The 24623-nt window shown below is 39.0% G+C and overlaps 1 long non-coding RNA gene across 1 annotated transcript; it reads right to left on the bottom strand.

Annotated features, from left to right (window-relative positions):
* Positions 1-400: 400 nt before the first annotated feature.
* Positions 401-13150, bottom strand: LOC140150559 (uncharacterized). The gene is made up of 3 exons (XR_011858812.1): positions 12994-13150; positions 2163-2260; positions 401-1077 (listed from the first exon to the last, which is right to left on the bottom strand). It is a non-coding gene; the product is annotated as an uncharacterized lncRNA (long non-coding RNA).
* Between the last annotated feature and the right edge of the window lie 11473 nt (positions 13151-24623).

Below are 24623 nucleotides of genomic sequence, written 5' to 3'. Positions count from 1 at the left end.
GGTACAATGCCCATGAAAATTTGGGTAAAATTGTTTTTTAATTTTCTCCATAACTGAGCATTTTTGCCCAAATTTGACCTCGCATATGAATTCATCAAGTCTTTGTCATTTTAAAAGACCAAAAATTTAGCAGTTATGAGGCCCATAATTCCCTGAGGGTTAAGACCAACCTTAAGAATTATTTTTTTTACTGTTATGTGACTATATGGTAATACCAGTTATATTCACCAGATAGCCAGCTCACATAAAATCATCACTTCAAATCACAGATGTTCCAATATCTGTGTTCAAATACAATGTTAACAGCTCTCCTAGCAATCATGCTAGAGAATGATTTGACCACTCGCCTAGCATCATACTAGAGAGTGAGTAACCACTCCCTTTAAAATCTAGGCGACAAAGCCTGTCACAAGGATCCATGATTGGCCCTGTTACATGTATGTCATTCACCATAATATTATACACTTGTCAATCAAGAAACCTCTCTATATGTTACGGTGATGACATTCAGTTATACAGATATTTTAATGTATCTTATCCAAACTCCATGAAAACAGCCTCATCTAGCATCACTGAATAAAACACTGGATGACCATAAAATCTCTGGAAGCTAAATGATGAGGAGACAGAGTTTTCTATTGGCGCATCAAATTATCATACACATAGCTTATCTCCTGCTATGCTAACAGTTGGCGATGATTCCATCAATCCAGCTCTGCAATCCAGTATGCAACCTCTGTGTTATATTTGATACACAGATGACAGTGGCTGCACATATCATATACATTGTATCCCTGTAATCTATTATAAATTAGCAACTACATAAAATATCAATTGGTTTCAAGGACCATGGCATCTACTATCTGGTGGTTTGTGCCTTGATCTTGTCCCAAATGGACTATGGCAATGGATTGTTATTAAGTTCCAATAATGACATCCAAAGACTTCAGGGCAGTTCTTATTTGCTGCATTCTTGATTCTCTATACTCTCTTGTTCTTTGTGTTGTTGCCTGTTAAAAGGCTGCTTCAATCTGCAAACTATTGAAGGAATCCTTACTCCTTAGACAGTGCTAGTGCCTGCAGAAAAGTTATTAATGAGAATAACATGAATATTAATAATAATTAACACAACATTTTCAGACCTTCCTTTTATTTAAGAAATAAAGGGTAATGCATTATCCTTTACACCCAAATAATGTGTCCTCACCCATTATTTAGACGTTTTTACTGCCAAGGACACATTATTTGCGTGTAAAGGATAATGCTGCACCCTTTATTTCTATTCTATTACCAGAAAATAGTGCGATTTAAAGAGAAAATATCATTTTTTTTTATTTATTTTTTCAGTTGTTTACTTCAAGGTGGATCGTGTATCGCGGAAATATTGCACAGCGTAATGCTGTGCGTAGAGTGTGTTATGGCGCTTGACCCATTATTGCAGAATAATGGGCTCTCATGTGACGTGTTTTAACAAATCACAGTCGCGATTTTGAATAATGGGTCGTAAGAGTAATAGAATTATAAATAAGTCACAGAATTTTTAAAATTATATACGGTAGATATTTAAGGTGGCAAACTTAACTATGGTGTTGTGCACAGAATTGCTTTAAAATTATCGTACAGGATGTGATTTTTCAAAACAGCTTCTTGACTTATGCAAATTCACAAAATCCCATTTAAACACTTTTCTTTGCTGATTTAAGTTAAATGAACATAATGGATTTGACATAGCTAGCTATTGTATCTGTAAGGTGTAGTATTTGAGTTAGCTATCTGAAAATACATATAGACAAAATGCCACCTAAAATGGTCAATATGTTCTATGTACGCTTTCATAAGGCGAGTTAGATGGTAGCATGAACTAGCAGCATTTGCATTCAATATTGAGACAAGTAAAGCTGACACACATGAGGAATGGTATTGGTTTTATTAAGGAAATCCCAATGATTGATATAAGTAGTGTCATTTCCACCCCATTTGCATGATGTTTTTTGGAGGGTTAAAATGGCAAAACTATTGCTTAGATATATTAAAAAATAAATCAAGAAATATCAAGAAATAATTGCAAATTTTCATTTATGAAACTTGCAAATCTAAGCTAAACTTATTTAACATTCGGCCGAAAATTCTGCCCAAAACATATAGTGTAAACCTTAACTCACCTCTAGGAAGATCAATTGCAAAACATCAGATGCCCTGACACCCGAACTCGCAGCCAATGGCTTCACATGTTCATTTACTTCATGAAGTTTGCACCATTCTTTAAAATATAAAACACAAAAAACATAAATGTTACATGTGGGTAAAATATAGAAGATTAAAATTGTGCTTTACAAGATACCCATGAACACCGCAACTTTGTCACAGGTGGGATAGGATAGTAAAGATGATTTGATTTAAACAATACAACATTCCCTTGTATACCACAACTTTGTCACGGGTGGGAAGGGACACCTACATCATAATTTTAATTGTGCTATACAACATTCCCATGTATACCACAACTTTGTCACAGGAGGGACAGGACACTAGAAATAATTTACATTATAGCACAATAGATAGTGTCCTGTTCCACCCATGATAAAGTTGTAGTATACATGGGAGTGTTGTATAGCTCAATGGAAATCATCTATAGTACTCTGTTCCACCCATGATAAAGTTGTAGTATACATGGGAGTGTTGTATAGCTCAATGGAAATCATAGTACTCTGTTCCACCCATGATAAAGTTGTAGTATACATGGGAGTGTTGTATAGCTCAATGGAAATCATCTACAGTACTCTGTTCCACCCATGATAAAGTTGTAGTATACATGGGAGTGTTGTATAGCTCAATGGAAAACATCTATAGTACTCTGTTCCACCCATGATAAAGTTGTAGTATACATGGGAGTGTTGAATAGCTCAATGGAAATCATCTTTGTGCTCTGTTCCACCCATGATAAAGTTGTAGTATACATGGGAGTGTTGTATAGCTCAATGGAAATCATCTACAGTACTCTGTTCCACCCATGATAAAGTTGTAGTATACATGGGAGTGTTGTATAGCTCAATGGAAATCATCTACAGTACTCTGTTCCACCCATGATAAAGTTGTAGTATACATGGGAGTGTTGTATAGCTCAATGGAAATCATCTTTGTACTCTGTTCCACCCATGATAAAGTTGTAGTATACATGGGAGTGTTGTATAGCTCAATGGAAATCATCTTTGTGCTCTGTTCCACCCATGATAAAGTTGTAGTATACATGGGAGTGTTGTATAGCTCAATGGAAATCATCTACAGTACTCTGTTCCACCCATGATAAAGTTGTAGTATACATGGGAGTGTTGTATAGCTCAATGGAAATCATCTACAGTACTCTGTTCCACCCATGATAAAGTTGTAGTATACATGGGAGTGTTGTATAGCTCAATGGAAATCATCTTTGTACTCTGTTCCACCCATGATAAAGTTGTAGTATACATGGGAGTGTTGTATAGCTCAATGGAAATCATCTTTGTACTCTGTTCCACCCATGATAAAGTTGTAGTATACATGGGAGTGTTGAATAGCTCAATGGAAATCATCTTTGTGCTCTGTTCCACCCATGATAAAGTTGTAGTATACATGGGAGTGTTGTATAGCACAATGGAAATCATCTTTGTGCTCTGTTCCACCCATGATAAAGTTGTAGTATACATGGGAGGGTTGTATGATAAAGTTGTAGTATACATGGGAGGGTTGTATGATAAAGTTGTAGTATACATGGGAGTGTTGTATAGCTCAATGGAAATCATCTTTGTGCTCTGTTCCATCCATGATAAAGTTGTAGTATACATGGGAGTGTTGTATAGCTGAATGGAAATCATCTATAGTACACTGTTCCACCCATGATAAAGTTGTAGTATACATGGGAGTGTTGTATAGCTCAATGGAAATCATCTTTGTGCTCTGTTCCACCTGTGATAAAGTTGCAGCCTAGTATACATGGGAATGTTGTATAGCACAGTGGAAATCATCAATAGTACTCTGTTCCACCTGTAATAAAGTTGTAGTATACATGGGAGTGTTGTCTAACACAATGGAAATCATCTATAGTGTTCAATTCCACCGGTGATAAAGTTGTAGTATACATGGGAGTGTTGTATATCACAATGTAAATCATCTATAATGCTCCGTTCCACCTGTGACAAAGTTGTAGTATACATGGGAGTGTTGTATAGCACAATGGAAATCATCTATAGTGCTCTGTTCCACCTGTGATAAAGTTGTAGTATACATGGGAGTGTTGTATTGCACAATGGAAATCATCTACATGTATAGTACTCTGTTCCACCTGTGATAAAAGTTGTAGTATACATGGGAATGTTGTATAGCACAATGGAAATCATCTATAGTGATAATATTGTTGTACACATGAGAGTGTGGTATACACATACATGTAGCACAATGGGAATCATGAACTTCAATGTCCTGTTTCACTTGTGAGCATGATAAAGTTGTGGCATACACTAGAGTGTTTATTCTAGTCTTTTGTTGCCTACTGAAAAGTTGAACGAAGATAATTTCTGTTTTCGGTTTCGGGAGTTATGTTAATTTCTGACATGAAAACGGGACATGAGAGAGTTGATGCTAATACAGACAAGAGAAGTGTCTAAATTTTATGGTCGTAAATTAGCGATAAATTGTACGGCTTCAATTGACTTGCGGAGGGTGTATAGGTACTTCCGCCTAGGCGGAGTGGCTCATGAAAAAAGCCCAGCATAGAAATATACACTAATCAGTGTTGCCACGAATTACGTATACTTGTTCGTGCAATCGCGAAAAAATAGATCATATGATTATGTAGAGATGAAACGGGGAATTCTTTTCGTCCAAAATACACCTTAAAACTTGTGTGTCCGAGATAGTAACTCAGGGCCCGACTGTATCACGGGCCCGACTTAGTAACTCGGGTCCGAGATAGTAACTCAGGGCCCGACTTAGTAACCCGGGGCCTCAACTCGGGACCCGAGATAGTAACTCAGGGTCCAAGATAGTAACTCGGGCCCGACTTAGTAACTCGATATCTGAGTTAGTAACTCGGGCCCGGATTTAGTATCTTGGGTCCAAGATAGGCCCGAGATAGTATCTCAGACTTAGTAACTCTGGGTCCAAGATAGTACTCTGGGTCCGAGATAGTAACTTGGGGCCTCGACTTAGTAACTCAGGGTCTAAGACAGTAACTCGGGGCCTCGACTTAGTAACTCGGTGCCTCGACTTAGTAACTCGGTGCCTCGACTTAGTAACTCGGGGTCCGAGATAGTAACTTCGGGCCCGACTTATTAACTTCGGGGTCAGAGATAGTAACTTGGGGCCTCGACTTAATAACTTGGGGTCTGAAACAGTAACACGGACCACGAGATAGTAACTTCGGGGTCTGAGATAGTAATTCAGGGCCCCGACCTAGTAACTCGGGGTCCGAGATAGTAATTCGGGCCTTGACTTAGTAACTCGGGGTCCGAGATAGTAACTTGGGCCTCAACTTAGTAACTTGGTATCCGAGATAGTAACACGGACCCTATATAGTAACTCGGGTCCGAGATAGTAATTCGGGCCCCGGACTTTATAACTCAGGGTCCGGGATAGTAACTCGGGGTCAGAGATAGTAAGTCGGGGGGCCTCGACTTAGTAACTCGGGTCGACCTAGTAGTAACTCGGGGTCCGAGATAGTAACTTGGGCCTCGACTTAATAACTCGGGGTCTGAAACAGTAACACGGACCCCGAGATAGTAACTCGGGTCTGAGATAGTAATTCAGGGCCCGACTTAGTAACTCGGGTGCGAGGTAGTAACTTCGGGTCCGAGATAGTAATTCGGGCCTCGACTTAGTAACTTGGGGTCTGAGATAGTAAGTCGGCCCCGACTTAGTAACTCGGGGTCTGAGATAGTAACTCGGGGCCTCGACTTAGTAACTCGGGGTCCGTGATAGTAACTCGGGGCCTCGACTTATTAACTCGGGTCTGAGATAGTAACACGCACCCAGAGATTGTAACTCGGGGTCTGAGATAGTAACTCGGGGCCCCGACTTAGTAATTAGGGGTTAGAGATAGTAACTCGGGGCCTCAACTTAGTACCTTGGGGTCTGAGATAGTAACACAGACCCCAAGATAGTAACCCGGGGTCCGAGATAGTAACTCAGGCCTCGACTTAGTAACTCGAGTAGTCTGAAATAATAACACGGACCCTGATATTGTAACTTGGGGTCCAAGATAGTAACTTCGGGGCCCGACGTAGTAACTGGGGGTCAGAGATAGTAACTGGGCCTCGACTTAGTACCTCGGGGTCCAAGATAGTAACTTGGGGCCTCAACTTAGTAACTTGGTATCTGAGATAGTAACACAGACCCAAGATAGGAACTCGGGGTCCGAGATAGTAATTCGGGCCCTGACTTAGTAACTCGGCGTCCGAGATAGTAACTTGGGGCCGAGATACTAATTGGGGGTCCTGAATTACTATCTCAGACCCGAGTTACTATCTCGGTCTGTGTTACTGTTTCAGACCCCGAGTTATTAAGTCGAGGCCCCAAGTTACTATCTCGACCCCGAGTTAATAAGTCGGGCCCGAAGTTACTATCTCGACCCCGAGTTAATAAGTCAGGGCCCGAGTTACTATCTCGAGGTCAGTGTTACTATCTCAGACCCGAGTTACTAAGTCGAAGCCCCAAGTTACTATCTCGGACCCCGAGTTACTAAGTCGAGGCCCCGAGTTACTATCTCTGACCGCCAGTTACTACGTCGGGCCCCGAGTTACTATCTTGGACCCCGAGTTACAATCTCCGGGTCCGTGTTATTATCTCAGACCCGAGTTACTAAGTTGAGGCCCCGAGTTACTATCTCTAACCGCCGGTTACTAAGTTGGGGCCCGAGTTACTATCTCGGACCCCGAGTTACAATCTCGGGGTGCGTGTTACTATCTCAGACCCGAAGTTAATAAGTCGAGGCCCGAGTTACTATCTCGGACCCCGAGTTACTAAGTGAAGCCCCGAGTTACTATCTCGGTACCCGAGTTACTAAGTTGGGGCACCAGTTACTATTTCGGACCCCGAGTTACTAAGTTGGGGCCCTAAGTTACTAAGTTGGGGCCCCCAAGTTAGTAACTCAGACCCGAGTTACTATCTCGTTGTCCGTGTTACTATCTCAGACCCCGAGTTACTAAGTTGAAGCCCGAGTTACTATCTCGGTACCCGAAGTTACTAAGTTGGGGCCCCAAGTTACTAAGTTGGGGCCCCAAGTTACTAACTCAGACCCCGAGTTACTATCTCGTTGTCCGTGTTACTATCTCAGACCCCGAGTTACTAAGTTGAGGCCCGAGTTACTATCTCGGACCCCGAGTTATTATATCTCTGACCCCAAGATATTAAGTCGGAACCCTGAGTTACTATCTAAGGGCCCGTGTTATTAAGTCGGGCCCGAGTTACTATATCAGACCCTGAATTAGTATCTCGGGACCTTGAGCTACTATCTCGGATCCCAAAGTAGTATCTCGGGCCCCGAATTACTATCTCGGACTCCGAGATACTGATTCGGGGCCCCGACTTACTATCTGGGACCCTGAGTTACTATCCCGGACCCCGAGTTATAAAGTCGGGGCCTGGATTACTATCTCGGACCCCGAGTTACTATCTTGGGGTCCGTGTTACTATTTCAGATACCAAGTTACTAAGTTGAGGCCCCAAGTTACTATCTCAGACCCGAGTTACTAAGTCGAGGTCCGTGTTACTATCTCAGACCCGAGTTACTAAGTCGAGGCCCGAGTTACAATCTTGGACCCCGAGTTAATAAGACGAGGCCCCGAGTTACTATCTCGGCCCCCGAGTTACTAAGTCGGGCCCCGAGTTACTATCTCGGACCCGAGTTAATAAGTCAGGGCCCGAGTTACTATCTCAGACCCCGAGTTACTATCTCGGGGTCAGTGTTACTATCTCAGACCCGAGTTACTAAGTCGAAGCCCCAAGTTACTATCTCGGACCCTGAGTTACTAAGTCGAGGCCCCGAGTTACTATCTCTGACCGCCAGTTACTAAGTCGGGGCCCCGAGTTACTATCTTGGACCCCGAGTTACAATCTCCGGGTCCGTGTTATTATCTCAGACCCGAGTTACTAAGTCGACGCTTGAGTTACTATCTCGGACCCGGGTTACTATCTCGGGTCCGTGTTACTATCTCAGACCCCAAGTTACTAAGTTGAGGCCCCGAGTTACTATCTCTAACCCCCAATTACTAAGTCGGGGCCCCGAAGTTACTATCTCGGACCCCGAGTTACAATCTCGGGGTGCGTGTTACTATCTCAGACCCGAGTTAATAAGTCGAGGCCCCGAGTTACTATCTCGGACCCCGAGTTACTAAGTCGAGGCCCGGTCTCTGACCCCAAGATATTAAGTTGGGGCCCCAAGTTACTAAGTTGGGGCCCCCAAGTTACTAACTCAGACCCCGAGTTACTATCTCGTTGTCCGTGTTACTATCTCAGACCCCGAGTTACTAAGTTGGGGCCCGAGTTACTATCTCGGACCCCGAGTTATTATATCTCTGACCCCAAGATATTAAGTCGGAACCCTGAGTTACTATCTAAGGGCCCCGTGTTATTAAGTCGGGGCCCGAGTTACTATATCAGACCCTGAATTAGTATCTCGGGACCTTGAGCTACTATCTCGGATCCCAAAGTAGTATCTCGGGGCCCCGAATTACTATCTCGGACTCCGAGTTACTAAGTCGGGCCCCCGACTTACTATCTCGGACCCTGAGTTACTATCCCGGACCCCGAGTTATAAAGTCGGGTCCGTTACTATCTTGGGGTCCGTGTTACTATTTCAGATACCAAGTTACTAAGTTGAGGCCCCAAGTTACTATCTCAGACCCGAGTTACTAAGTCGAGGTCCGTGTTACTATCTCAGACCCGAGTTACTAAGTCGAGGCCCGAGTTACAATCTTGGACCCGAAGTTAATAAGACGAGGCCCGAGTTACTATCTCGGACCCCGAGTTACTAAGTCGAGGCCCCAAGTTACTATCTCAGACCCAGAGTTACTAAGTCGGGGCCCGAGTTACTTAAAGTCGAGTTACTATCTCGGGGTCCAAGTTACTGTTTCAGACCCCGAGTTACTAAGTAATTAAGGGCCCAGGGTGTAGACATCACCCTGGGTGTAGACATAATTATTGCACAGTCCCTATAGTATTGTGTTGTCGTGGATACATGGTAGTTGATAAATTACTCGATCAAATCATTTGGATAACGGGGTACTACACCCCTGCCCAATTTTGTGCCTATTTTTACATTTTTCTCAAAAATTATAGAGCATTGGTGGCAAGTAAGATATGTATATTATAGGGGCAAGGACTACAACTGCTACACTGGAAATTTTATTTCAGCACAGACAGCAGTTGTGGAGTTACAGTCAAAAATTAGGGAAAACCAATATTTGATCAATAAATCAATAACTACTTGCCTTGAGTTGCTGAATTTTCAGTGCAGTAGTTATAGTCCTTGTCTCTATAATATACATATCTAGGCCCTATATCTTACTTGTCACCAATGCACTATGATTTTTGAGAAAAACACAAAAATAAGCAAAAAATTGGCTAGGGGTGTAGTACCCCTTAAACATAATAGATCCCACACAATTTAAAACCAACATAACCCAACATCTACAAGAAATCTATAGACTAAAATTTGCATGCATGCGCATATCAACCTAACCGTTTTACTCCTCTAGGACTGTTGGGCAGTATCAAGATCAAGATGATGTGCAAATTCCAAGTTAGACTTCATCATGTTCTTGCTGTCATTGACATATTTGTAGAGACGACTAGAGTCCCCGATATATAATGTCTGGACTAGGGTAGCCCGAAACATCATGGCCCTGTTCCTTCCTCACTAGGGCCATGAATGCCCTACGTCTTGTAAAAACGGGCACCGTGAACTCACGTCATGCGGTGATGACGCCACACTGACGGCATCTATTTATAGAAAGAATTCAAAACATTTTCCATCCTCAAATGTGCTCAAAATTTACGAACATGCACCAAATATGTTTTGTTTAAGTCTCATCTTCACGTGAGGAATGGTAGGAAGTGGTATTTATGAGAAAACGTGGTATTTTATGTGTACCCTGGACCAGATATGCTCAGGAGTCTCAGACCTTCGTGGAGAAGGACAGTGGAAATCAGGGGTAGGCCTACAGCATTAAGGCCCAAAAGTCGGGGTTGTTTTCCTGTGTTTTTCACTCCAGAGCTTGCAGAAAATCCAAATACATGGGGTGAAAATTAAATCTTGGGGGTGAAAAATATTTTGCAGTGTAGTCAGGGGTAGGAGTACGGTCCAAAAGTAGCTAGAGGGTCAGTTTTCACCCCGAGCTTGCACATATTCCCAATAGAGGGTGAAAAATTAATATTTTTTAAATTTAGGGGTCATTCACCCCGCTACCCCTAGTGGAAATCGTAGTGACGGACGTGTGAGTACCTCGGGCTAGGACTATGGAGCCAATTGTCAAAAGCCGTAACTCACACATATTATACGATACACCTATCGAATGTGTGTCATCGGTCCAGTCATCGGCCTTGTAGGAACCCATGGATTAGGTCCATGTACACATACGATGGGTGTACCCCGCTAGAGTCCCGGACTAGAGTTTTAAATTATACTATATGTACACTGCAAAATTCCTGGCGACAGAGTGACTACATCGCACTGGAACTCTAAAGTCACTACCGCCGTCACTCCAGAATAACCTACCCTATGGTGGCCGACAGAGTCACTACAGGAGAGTGACTACATCGGAAACAAGGCAGTAGGGTACTATGCAGCAGTGTCATCACGTAGTGACTACAACTGCTAGCCTCCGATGTGTTACCTGCTCGATGCAAGATCGGCGACTCATGATGTACACCACCGACTAGATTCCGACAGTGGTCCACATCTTGTAGTCACATCAAAGTGACTTCCGTAGCCAGTGCCCCATGCGTCGCCTGCTCGGTGCCCAGTCGGCGAACTTCAAGGTGACTACGCTGCCGAAAGGTCGTTGACCGAACCCTGTTATGAGTTCGAACACTCTGGGGACGCGCGCGTATATCTACCAAATACGCGCTGATGATCACAAATACGCGATCATGCTTGTTTACTGCTTGTATACGCTCATGAATGGAATGAGTTGGTTTTATAATTAATTGATTGATGCATGCTGTACAGTGGGTCTGTGGTTCTACTGCCGTCTTTGTTTTTTTATAGTGCTTTTGCATTCTTTATCATTTATATTTCAATTGTGAGACTTCCTATTCATGCATTTTGTTTCATTTATTTATTGTTCTCTTTTATAATATTTTAATTCTTTTCGTGCTGCCTGTTTAATAATCTCATCAACTGTGTGTGTTTTATTTGCAGTTCTTGTTCTTGGTTTATTTATTTGTTTCATTTCAAACGTTTTTATTTTGTTTATTTGTTTGCTTGTTTTCCCACAAAACTTATATCATTGCTTTGTTTACTTTAGTGGTTAGATGACATGTTTTGCTTTCAAATTAGGCCTATTTTTTCATCTTTTGCATGATAACGTTATATAGGCCTATTCAAACTTTTTTTTTTATTTAAAACGAATTGTGTTTTTAAATGTTTTAAAAGCGATATCAATTTTCAGCCGAAGTTCGCAAAGTATGCCTATTATAGGCCTAGCATTTTCAATTTATACATTTTGATTTGCCAAAACTTTACTTATTTGAAGCAAGAATTTTTCTGTTATATTTAAAATTGATTAATAGGCCTAGCATGCATTTTGTTTTACTTCTTGTTACTTTCCTGAAAGGTCTACTGCAAAGTTATACTTTTACTGCCGTAAGGTTATGCAAAACTTTGGCTTGTTCTATTTTCTTTTTCCGTTTTTCAAAATGGTGTTTTTATAGGCCTATTAGTTTGATTTGTTTTTCATGTTGATTTTTTTACGTTATCAAATTATGCCTATAAATCGGTGTCATATCAATATAGGCCTATTGCAGTGTTTGTTTGAAATTGTGTCTTATTTTTTATCACGCAAATATTAATGCTTGTTATGAATTATTATTGTTATAATTATTTATTTTACACATTTAATATTTTAATTCATCAATAGGCCTACATGCTTCTTATAATATTCCTACTTTTAACTTCTTTATTTGCAATTTTTCTCAAGTTGTTTTCTTTCAAGTGTTTCTTTGTTTCTTCCATTCTTCGTTTATTGGTTTCTTCCTGCTTATTTATTTCTTAATTTGTTATTTATTTAGTTATTCAAATAACCACCAATTAACAAAAATGTATTTTATTCATCATATTAGTTTATTGAATTATACTTTGTATACTGATCATGTTTATTTCTTTTATTAACAAATTTATTTTATTCATCTAATATTTCCCTTATTTTTAAAGTCCAGTTTGCAATTTCCCCTCCTAATCCCTAAAAAAAGCAAGAAATAAAGAATATTTGAATAAATCAAGAGAATATAAAAAATATGGCAATAGGCCTAAAAGCAAAACAGGCAACCTAAAACGCCGGTACTGAGCACCCAGGACGTCGCGTAGTCACACCGGTGTGACTCTCCTGCGAAGTCACCGCGCCGCGAAGTCACTCTGTAGAAACCTAGGAGGCTGGCTACCCGGCTATTTCGGACCGGCGATATGGAAAACCGAGGTGTAGTTTCCGATGGAGTGACATTCTGGTGACATCGGCGTCACACAGATGAGAATCTTGCAGTGTAGTATGTACAGTACTCGGAGAACGTGGTTGTGTATATTTTTTCTGTATACGTCGCTATTTATAGAAAGGATAAATCAACTTGAGAAAATATTGTGACTTGCTCAAGTTGTTATACTCGCGTACATACTCACACTGTACAGAGTTGTACAGTATGTAGGCCTACAGTGCAGAAACTATCACAGCTTTTGGTATTAATATTGGTAAGCTTACACTACCATAATTCATTGCAACTGGTAAGAAACTGGACGAAATGTACACTTACTGTTGTTTAAAATGCTTGAATTCCGAAATTACTGGTTAGAAACTGGAACAAAAGTACACTTTTCTATAATACTGTGGTTTAAAATTCAACCGCCGTGTGTGTGTTAATTAATTTCACTGTGGTGACGAGCTAGATCTATTAATAACATCATCATTCACGATCTGTACGAGTCGATTATTAAAAAAATGTATGACGCGGATGACGTAGAGTTCATTAATATTCATATATACTACTACGATTTCATCATGAGAGGGGTCTGGCACACGACACCGGGTGTAAACCCTAATGGTAGAACTATTCATCCATTTTAATCCACGTATACAATATATCCAGGTCCACTTGTAAACATGAGAATATAAACTCGGCGTGCAATAATCATGATTGATGCAACTCATTCACGCATTCAGAAAATCGGCATCTTGGGCCAAGAGTGAGATCGAGAGTCCAATTTCATGCATGCATAAGGCCGTATAAAATTAATGTTTTGGTTCTCGTCCAGAGGATTTTCATGAATTGATGAGGGAGGGAGGTGTTTTTTTTTTTTTTTTTTTTTTTTTTTTTTCAATGTAAAATTAGCATTGTCAGTAGTTTTCGGTCTTCTCCAACAGTGCTCGAGGAAACGATGAGGCCCTTTTTTTTTTTTTCTTCAAATGTGAGATTCTGAGGGATAAACCCCTAGAGTACCACAAAAGACTTGGAAGTGATGCTTGTTCTCTAATAAACTTATTTATATGTATATAGATTTCATATATCATTCCAAAGTATAAGAGAATTGAAAAATCTAAAAAAAAAAAAAAAATCTGACAAATCCCAGAAATTGAGGAGGGAGGGACGAGAACCAAAAATATTCAACATGAATATATGCTATTGTTCTCCAGATAATGTCACGATATAAAAATAAAGTTTCATGTAAAAATACATTTCTGTAGCAAAAATCAACAGTACCGCAGTCCGGGACCGCAGTCAACGGTCAAATTAATCAATTAATCAAGGGGCCCCGGAATATGGATAGCAAAAATCGTCGGCTGTATTCCATAGTGGCGTATAGTGATTTTAGGTCATTTTTTTGAAAATTGGCACATATGATTTTAATGATGTTCTCTTTCATTTTCTAAGTCTCATCAGTCATAATTAGCTAATTAATTAGTAATTAATTAATTAAATGTGGCGTATAGTTACAAAGTGACATTTTTGTATTCCATAGTGGCGTATACACATTTTATAATTATGAAATATCGGCAAAAATGAAAAACATCGTATGTCATAGTGGCGTACGCGTATCGGACCTATACGCCACTATGGAATACGAACGACGAAAAGTAACGCCATAGGGATTACACGGCGACCGAGGTGGCGTACGGTTAACGTAAGGTTAGGGTATTGCGTTTTGTTCGTTTTCCATAGTGACGTATAGTTTTATTGTCAGTTTGCCAGCAATAGTATGTATTTATTTCTTTTGAAAAATATATTACAATAAAATCTATTTAGTTTACTACAGAAATTTCACATCATTTACAAAATATAATGAATGTCTGATTTACACAACTCGATTTTAAATTGGCATTTCTTCAAACCCGATTTTCTCGAAAAGTTGTTTATTCGCGGCGCCCCAGTATTATATACGCCACTATGGAATACGGACGACGAAATGCCCTGTATCCACGCCAATGACGTCATGTAGTCAGGATTCGCCCATTATTAATGAGGGATGACGACTAAATAAATTGAAATATTCGAAAAATTTCCAGCAAATAATACGAAGGAAAGATAGGATTTTGTACAAAAAACGGTAATGACGGGTTTTGTTTTGGGCCTCTGTATTTTCCTCGGGCGCTGACGCGCCCTCGGAAAATACCTCGGCCCAAAACAAAACCCTCCAATTTCACACAATGACCTCAAAATAGATGGTGCGCAGTTATTATTGTCTAATTAATTTGATCTCATACGCTAGTTTGTAATGTTTGAATGTTTCCATGTTCCAGTGTATGGTGCGTAAGCCTTTGTTTCCCTTGTTTGTATGATTAGGCTGGCGGATAAGCATCATTTATTGATCTCGTACACTGGTATGTAATGTGTTGTTTGTACTGTTTACCTTTACTGCTCATATCCATAAGTACCAGACTTGAGTTCTGTTTATCAGGGGCAGTTTATGTAGCTCAGTGGTAGAGCACTTGCCCGACAAGCGAAAGATCTGGGGCACAGTGTCATCGCCCTGATATCTTCATGGCAGAAATCGCCATGGTAGGTTGAATCCACAGCCACGCTTGGCCATTTTGTTCCGACCTTTGAGACGCATGATTATTCGAGGGACCTGACTAAGGCTACTGACAATAGCCGGGTAATTGATTTCTCTAGTGTGTGAGTAAGCTTGTATACGACATTGAGGTCAATGGTCATCGACTTTTATACTGCTTCCACGGGAGTAGTGAGTGCAGCTATAGTCCATACAGGACCAACACAATATAAAATTAGAATTTTGGTCAGTTTTTGAGTCAAGACGCACGGCCTTTTCTCAAGACGCAAGCTAACGACTATCATCCCAGCAAACACAAAAACGTTTTAAATAAGTTATATTTTGGCTTTTGGTTTAGGTAAAAACGTTTTAATAACATTAAAATGTCGGGTTATACAAAGGTCATGATAACGTTTTAAAACGTTTTGTATGAAAAACACACTACAATAATATTTTTTAATGTTTTCAAAAAATGTTATTGTAAACAATTTTTGCAAATATTTTTGCCATGTCAATACTTATAACATTATGTCAAAATATTTGAACCCAGCAAACACAGAAATGTTCTTAAAATGTTTTTTTTTTTCAAAACCTTTTAATAACATTTATATGTCGGGTTATATAAAGGTCATGATGAAAACGTTTTTAAAACGTTATTGAAAATATTTTGGGCAAACATTTTTCAACCCCAAAATAACATTCTGTTTAGAATGTTTTGTATCAAGTTTTCAAGAATGTTTTTGGAATGTTATTAAAACGTTTTTATACCCTTTATATAACCCGACATTTAAACGTTTTCTGTAAAACATTTTTGTTTGCTGAGCAGTAGATTATCAAAAATGTTTTTAAGGTTATGAAAACGTTTTATACTCTGAATATACCCTTTATATAACCCGACATTTAAACGTTTTCTGACAACCTTTTATAACCTTTTACGAATGATGTCGAAAACGTTTTGTGTTTGCTGGGATATTGTTCAACACGTATTTTCAAGTGTATGAGACCAGATCTGGTTTCTTGAGACGAAATCATTTACGGGAGATATTCATCATTTTCTACCCCGGTATCCGAAGATTTTCGTCTGATATCAAAATCGTGCATAGCAATTCACGTGTATCGATCCCGGTATTTATTTTAGTATCTCTGCTGCACCAAGTAATTATTAGCCAGGCGATGTCGGTGTGTGGGGTTTAAGTCCCTGCACAGGCAGGTATGTCCGGAGTTTTTACTCTGTTATATCTGCCTATGCATGTTAGACAAATTAGCAGTGAGTTCCTTGTCGAGGGGAATTTCAAGCTAACTCAATTTTTCCACGAGAGCGTACTAGGCACCGCCAGGGTTCGAACCCGCAACCTCCCGCACCATAGTCGAACGCCTTAACGATGATCTAACTTGACTGCTGATATTGAGCTAACTTGACTGCTGCTGATCAAGGCCTATTCGTTTGTGCATATGGACTGCACAGTTACGATGCTAAATATTACTCATTATATATTATCACAAATAGGGTAGCTGCAGGTAATATGGGACAGCAGGTAATATGGGACACCTATTTTCATTTTAACAAAAAGTAGCTTAGAGAAGGTACACACTTTAAGTTGATTTGTTAAGTGTTTAGAGACATCAATTGTGCTTCTAGAAATGCAGTTTTGGAGTCTGTGTATCAAACTCTTGGAAATCAATGCCAAAAAGAGTGAAATTGCCCAAAAATTTACGTCGTTTTTTTTTTCTTTTATAAAATCAATGACGCCACATTTTATGATTGTGTATCCAAATACTCTGGTACTGAGGGTGCATTTGTCACTTTTTATGATCTTTAGGTGATGGGTTAAGCTTATCAGCAGGTAAAATTCCACTGAAAAGTGGCACTTTGCTTTTCTAAATGATTATTTTCTCTGATTTTCAACTGAATGGGTGCAGGTAATATGGGACACATAGGAAATTGTGTGCATTGTCAATGCGAAAAGCAAAACTATTTAGAAAATTGAATTTTCTTGTTGAAATTTGCATTTAACATTCAAAATCATGTAACAAAAATGTTTTTAGAACAAAAGAGTGATTTTCTGAACATTTTGATTTTCACCATAGAGATAACACAGTGTCCCATATTACCTGCACATGCAGGTAATATGGGACACTTGACTATGACGTCATTTTGACGTCATAGCGTCCAAACAAACATAAAAACAAGATAACATTGCCTGTTTTATTAATCTTAAAGGACAGGTTGTTCATCATAACAATCTCTTTTGGGCATATCTTCTATAGTTTTTATGCACAGAAGCTAAACGTCCTTAATGGTCCCATATTACCTGCAGGTACCCTATTGGTATTATGACAATACGGATGTCCGACCGTATAAACACGACTGTTGTCTACAGTCAATTTAAACACAAAGGTGGATATGTATCCGATAAAAAGCTTAGTACAATCATGTCATTAGGCTAAATTTTAATTTATTACTCTATCATTGAGCGAAAAGCGAATTTTGTTGATACTGGGGCCCAGAATCAACAAAAAACATCAAGGCCGCAGGGCAGGCAGGCCCGAGGCCGGTGACTCCCATACGACGACTAAACACTCCAAGTGGGATCCCAATATAAGGGCCCGCAGGGCAAGAAAGCCAATATTATTGTAACGTTAATTGTGACGGGCTGTCTCTACTGGGTGATTATCATACTTTTTACCCCATAATTTCCCTCATTCTTCAGGCCCTGCCCTCTATTGGGGGCTAATTTATAGTTTGAGCTTGTTGGATATCCATATTTCGCGTTTAGTAGTTCTTTGTAGCCCTGCGGGGCAAACTAGTTGGATATCAACGCGGTTAGTGGTTCTTGTTTTTAACGCCCCGCACAGCGTCATCATCCGCAGTGGCGTAGCTGGGATTTTTTCCAGGGGGGGCAAGCCTGTATGGGGCGGGGGCCCAAATCCACCAAATTTTGCCGCCCCTTCCTCAAAAAGGTTGACCCAATTTTTTTGTCGGTGGTTTGAAAAAGTGAAGATCAAAAATATAGTTCCCGTTTTTAACAAAATTTTAAAATAGTTCTAATTCTATCCGCACCTTATATCGTTGGCCTATGGATTCTCTCTTTCTCTTTCTTTTGGGGGCCCAAATAGGCATTGCCATGGGGGCAAGTCCCCTGCCCCCCCGGCAGCTACGCCACTACATCATCCCCATATCTTCGTGTCCAAAATTGCCGTGATAGTACGGCGAATCCTCTCGTTTTTCAATAGCTACGCATGGCGATTTTGTTCGAGATAGGCCGAGCGACTTAGGCTAAACATAGCACGACTATCATATGAGATACCACCAAGTTCTATTCTTCACATTATTACGATTTGCGCATGCTCTAGTATCCCATATGGTGTTGCTATTACAAGGAAATTCGATTTGTTTTCAGGTAAAACACAGGTTTTGTTTTTAATACACTAACTTGAAATTAAATACACTAATTAGCGGCCATTGCTGTTTGCTCTGGATACATTTTTACTGCATTTTTGGCGTAACAATATTTAAATCGTAAGTTAAAATTGTGATATATTTAATTTTGAGAATTACAATTATATAAAGGAACACATAGCCCATTCACCTAAAATCCAGGTGCTGCTTGTATACAATATTACACGTGTATATCACAATGCATATGTAAACTTTCTTTATCTATGTCAATAATAGAATATTGATTTCACCAACGGAGTATGGAGCTGTATGAACAAGTATTCCTGAAAAAAATTGGTGTCAGTTCCAATTTACAATGTAACTATTATTTTAATGTAATGTTAAAGAGAAGTTTTGCACTGCAGCACTGACAAGAACATTTAGTGGTAGTTCATTTTATCATTAAATAGGCCTAATTATACACTTGGCGCAACGTCAGCCTTCTATTCTTCAAATTTTTTCACAGGAGGAAGATGGCGAATTTCATCATTCGATATCAGCAAAGTATCAGGCCCTTGCAACTCCTATACCAGCGCAATACAAAAAGATTTTTGTTTAATTAACACTGGACATGCTGGATGTTTTTATAAAAATATTGTATGCGATGAAGAAGGGGGCCGGTGGTTTATTTGTGTAAAGGTCAAAATAGGATTCGGATAGGGTCAGGACTCTGTTTTGTCATCTTCCTTCTGTGGGTCTTTATAGTAGGAAACCTTTTTGGGCGAAGGCACCATGTCAACAATGCCTAGAAAAGTTGCTTTTTGCCTTGTAAAAGTACGTAATTTTTCGGCACTTCCTGGTCAGCATGGAAGCAGATCGATTCGGCCAAATCAATTCGTCCACAGTTGACTTGGCCATATGCCAATTCATGCATTTGGCCCCAAGCTAAGTCAGCCACAAACCAATTCGATATTGACCAAAAGGGATAAACTATTTAATATGTTAATGAATATATGTGACCGACTGACCGTCCATCTCGAAACAGCTGTAAAGTCGGCTCGCGGTCAATTTTGTTTTATTTCGTGTTTAGAAAATATATCATAAGCTTTAAAATGAAAAATCATTTAACTCCAAACGATATCCAGAAGTAAAAAAAAAAGAGGGTTAAGTGCACAACGTACAAAAAAGTGACTATATCTCATTAACCGTTGATCCTACAGATATGCGACCACTGACTTTTTTTCCCTTATGACCAGAGGAAAAATTCGACATATGGCACGACTCGAGGATATTTGGTTAAAAAGATAGAGGGTTAAGTGCACAAAATTAAAAAAAAGTGACTAGGCCTATATCTCATTAACCAATGATCCTACAGATATGCGACCACTGACTTTTTTTGTTTTTTATGACCAAGGGAAAAGTTTGACATATCTCACGACTCTGTAGGAAATGATGTACATCATCATCATCATCATCATCATCATACATCATCATTTTATTTTCATTCAAATCAACATACAAAATATAAAAGACACAACATTTGAATGAGGAGATGCTCAAAAGGCCCAAAGGCCTGAAGCGAGCACCCCCTTACACTGCCTTACAATTACACAAAGTTAACAAATAAAAGAAAAAAGAAAGAGGAGAAGAACATGCAAAGAAAGACTCCAATATAAATATTTATAACATTTCATATAGATATTCCACAGTCCACACAAGAAATTGATAGTTGGAGTGGAGATGGGGGGGGATGGGTGAGGTCATTAAATAATCCCTAAATATTAGATGTAATTTTTTATTAGACTTTTCTTTATTTGTAACTTAAACTGGTTTACTGATTTTGCCATCTTTATATATTTATCAGTAATATTCCATTTCCTAGGACCGGAAGCCCGTGTTGTGAGGGCCACAAACTGCGGCTACGTACAGATACGCCGCTGACATGTTTTGTTCTTTATGACCAGAGGAAAAGTTCGACATCGCACGACTCTTTAGGATATTTGGTTTAAAAGATAGAGGGTTATTGCACAAAGTACAACGAATTGGTTTGTGACCGAATGCAAGACATCAATTCATCTAAATATACAGATTTGGTGTAAAAACAACGGTTATGGAGAAAATCACGAAATAGTTAAATTTGGCCAACTTTTTTGTACATCAATATACAGGGTTCGAATTGGCATGTGGGCGATTTGGTTTGGGGCTGAATTGACGAATAGTATCGATATCGATATTGATATTTTTACAGAGCACGTGATATTTCGATATGATGATTCGAATTGTCACGTGATCGTCAAACCTGTACTAAAGGTGTCAGTTCTGCAGGAACTGACACAAAAATATTTATAATAGAGGGTGTTGACACTGTGCCCCGTAGCTACCCCCAGCCAGCCCCATACCGTTTGCGTTTATGTTTCTTTGAAGAGGGTTGGTGCTTTCAGCTGCTACGACTATGTGCACCACCAGGTGTACAATTCTCTCGTCAATAATACCTTTGATTCCATACAATACCATACTTTATGGCTTATATAACAGTGTATAAAATTAAAGTTATAAAAATCGTTATATATGATGTACATTTAAAATTCATAATATTCTTTGATATATCGTAATATAGATGGTATGATAGTATACAGAATCCCGCGACTGGTACTGAGATCTTATCTCCATAACAGTGATATGATCAAGAACAAACAGAATAACTCTGTTGCATACGATGGCAATAAGCATGAGAATTGTATTAATGATGATATAGTCCAGGGTCTTACGTCCAGGTTCTTACGTCACTAAAACGCCTCATGTAGGACTAGCATGTTTATTTTGGTTTTGGAACTGAAATCCAATCTACAAGGACCAATGAATCAAATGAAAAACGCCGCCAATTTTTCTGATGGGGTTAAGGTCAAATTCTTCCTCTAATCATAAGGAACAAAACAGTCAATGGTCACAATTCTCTACGATGATTGGTTAATGAGTTAGAAGGTGAAATATGCAAAAGGTCAATGACCTTTTGTCATGATTCGGCTAGACGCAAAGATCAAAAAAGTATAGTCCTGAATCGCTGTGATTCCCAATTTTAATGCTAGAGGCGATAATATGGTCAAGGTGGCCATGGTGTCATAGGATCAGGGTGGTTTATACTGATTCACCTGCAGTTTTATTACCATATATACATTTAAGATACAACAACTTATAATTTTGTTGGTTTCTTGTGTCAAAGGGAATATTTTGAGACCATTTTCGCTTCAATCAGAGAATATTGAAAGCTTGACCATTGTTCAAAAGGTCGTTGACCTTTTATGTATTTTACCATCTAACTCATTAACCGATCATCCTATAAATATGTGACCATTGACTTTTTTGTTCCTCATGATTAGAGGAAGAATTTGAGGCATTATACAACTTTATCAGCATATGTTGATTTTTTTTAAATTGAACTTAGCCGCCATCTTGGATTTGACCCATCAGAAAAATTGGCAGCATGGTTCATTTGATTCAGTGGTTAAAGTAGATTGGATTTCAGTTTAAAAAAACAAAATAAACGCGAAATAACGTAAGGCCCAGACTAATATGTTTGGTACTCTATCTGATAATAATGTTTTTTGCATTATTACAAGTGTAGGATGTTTGTAATGATGATGATGATGATGATGAAAACGTTGAAAGTGTTGACAATAACTAGGAAGAAACTTGTACGAATTTCTCTCCGATATATTCTCAATAACAAAAAGGAGGAAAACAAAACATCACACATTGATTACTGTATTCAAAGAGTAATGTTTTACATGGTTTATCTGAGGATATTGCCGGGAAAAAATTAAATCTTCCAAAAAAGATATTCAAGTAAGTCATCTTAATATTCAGAGTTTACTTTCTAGATTGGATGAGTTTAAATTATTTTTAAAGGGTAACTCATATCACATTTTTAGCTTTGTCAGAGACATGTCTTGATAGCTCGAATTGATAATAGTGAGTTTCTTATTCCGGGTTATGTTTGTGAAAGTAAGGATAGAAACAGACACGGTGGTGGGGTAGCTGTATTCATTAAGAACGATTTGAAATATACAAGAAGGTATAACCAGAGTGAGTCTACACATGCATGATTTCATGGTATTATATCCTTTGTCTCAATCGGTCAAGAACCCACTAGAATAACATCGATACTAATTCCGATATACAGGGCGTATCAAAATAAATTAAACAGTTCGAAAAATGTCACCAGGTTAAAAAGTACGAGGTAATGGTCAAAATACTTGCGTTGATAGCTTAATAAACATCTTGGTGTCTTCCCACAACTGTAAAATCACTGGCATGTGACCATTAACAAGGACTTAGTGGCCATATTTGTGAGCCGAGTAAAAATGCAGTTGCACGAAATCAATTAAAATCAAAGCAGCATGAAAATCAAAAGTTTACACTTTCATTACAGTAATCAGGGACCATATAATCATGATAATAGAACAGTCTTAGTCTTCCACATGGCCACCAGTACATGACCACCATTCCTCTGTTTCCAGGTATCAACTCTCCTCAACGTAGCATCCACACCACGTCTTATGAGTGGTCTGTCCTGTCTGGAGATGTCAAGGAATTCATCAAGGTCTGTAGGAGGTATGAAAACCTTTGCTTTTAGATAGCCCCACTAGAAGAAAGCCAGAGGTGTAAGATCCACTTAGTGCTTCAAATCAACCACACGATTGCCAAACAATTCTGCAGGGTGTTCTGTCAATTACTTTAAGGAAAGTGGGGAAACTGTGATTTACATGTTGTTTTATTATTTTAAAATTCAGCTTCCAAGCCTGACAAAGCCTGTCTGTTGTCATCTCAAACAGTTGTCTATCTTCTTGAGATTGTCTTTCCAAAGTTTTCTTTAATTTTACGGGTTTTGTATCTCATGCATTTAACGAAGATGAAATATTAAATACGATTCCTACAAATGAATTCAACTCAAATAGCATATCGCATAACGTTTTACGAAAGCATTTGGTCTGTTGGAAGCCATCTACCTTTGATGTTTAATAGTATCGAGTGGCGCTGTTGTTGTGCTATCGTCTGCATATTAACGACGTTTCATCCATTCGTTCCATTTATCTCGGGGAGCTAGTTGCTAAATTAGACACATTGTCGAGTGTATCAAATTGTAATTTTTTTCTCTTAAGTAATATATGTTTCTTCCCGCTGTCAACAGTATTTAAATATGAATGTTGGCATATTTTCGTTGAATGTAACTTTAGTGCATACTTAGTGCACAGAATAGAGATGTTGCGAATTCAATATGCCGTGACCATACACCCTTCCAACTATTCAGAACCACTCTCCTGTGGAGCGAGGTTGCTTATTTAGTATTTAATATTTTGGACGTACGAAATTAACGCGCAGACCAAGCAGAAAATGAACAACTTTTGTCCGTTTTGCAATATATTGAATCAAGGATATTGATCATACCAAGTCAAAGTCCGTCAGCAAGTTCATTCGTTATTCTTTCGTTTATGGTCTTCGGGAGGGTTCGTTTGTGCTGGCGACAGATGCATTACTGGCGAACAGGGGACGGATTCGCCAGCCATTTGCCGGGCGTTGAACGAAATAAAACGAACGGAAATCGGACGAAATATAGCCAGAACTGATGAATACAGAATACATGGAGGATAATACAGAATACATGTACACTCATAGAAATGACTTGTTCGCCTTGTTGGCGCAATTCAAAAGGAGTAAGTTTGGACAACTCAAAAATAGTGTAGTAAAAGTTGCCAAAACAAAATTCATTTTAGTTATCCGAACTTAAAAATGCTGAAAAAGCTCAAAAAGTTCCGTCAACTAATCAACTTTGTTGGCATTACTTAAAAAGTTGATGTAAGTCGTTGCGTCAACTTTTTAAGTAATGCCAACTTCTGAATTCAAGTTCAGGGAACTTAGAAAAATAAACAAGGTTCAAAGAACCAATTAGTTGAGTTATTGTAACTCAACATGTAAGTTGATGTAACTCGTTCATATTAAGTTACTGGCACTTATTGTTTT

This window comes from Amphiura filiformis, chromosome 1 (assembly GCF_039555335.1).
Source record: "Amphiura filiformis chromosome 1, Afil_fr2py, whole genome shotgun sequence".
NCBI lineage: Eukaryota > Metazoa > Echinodermata > Ophiuroidea > Amphilepidida > Amphiuridae > Amphiura > Amphiura filiformis.
The sequence above is the reverse complement of the archived record's forward strand: the minus strand, read 5'-3'. Positions and strand labels throughout refer to the sequence as shown.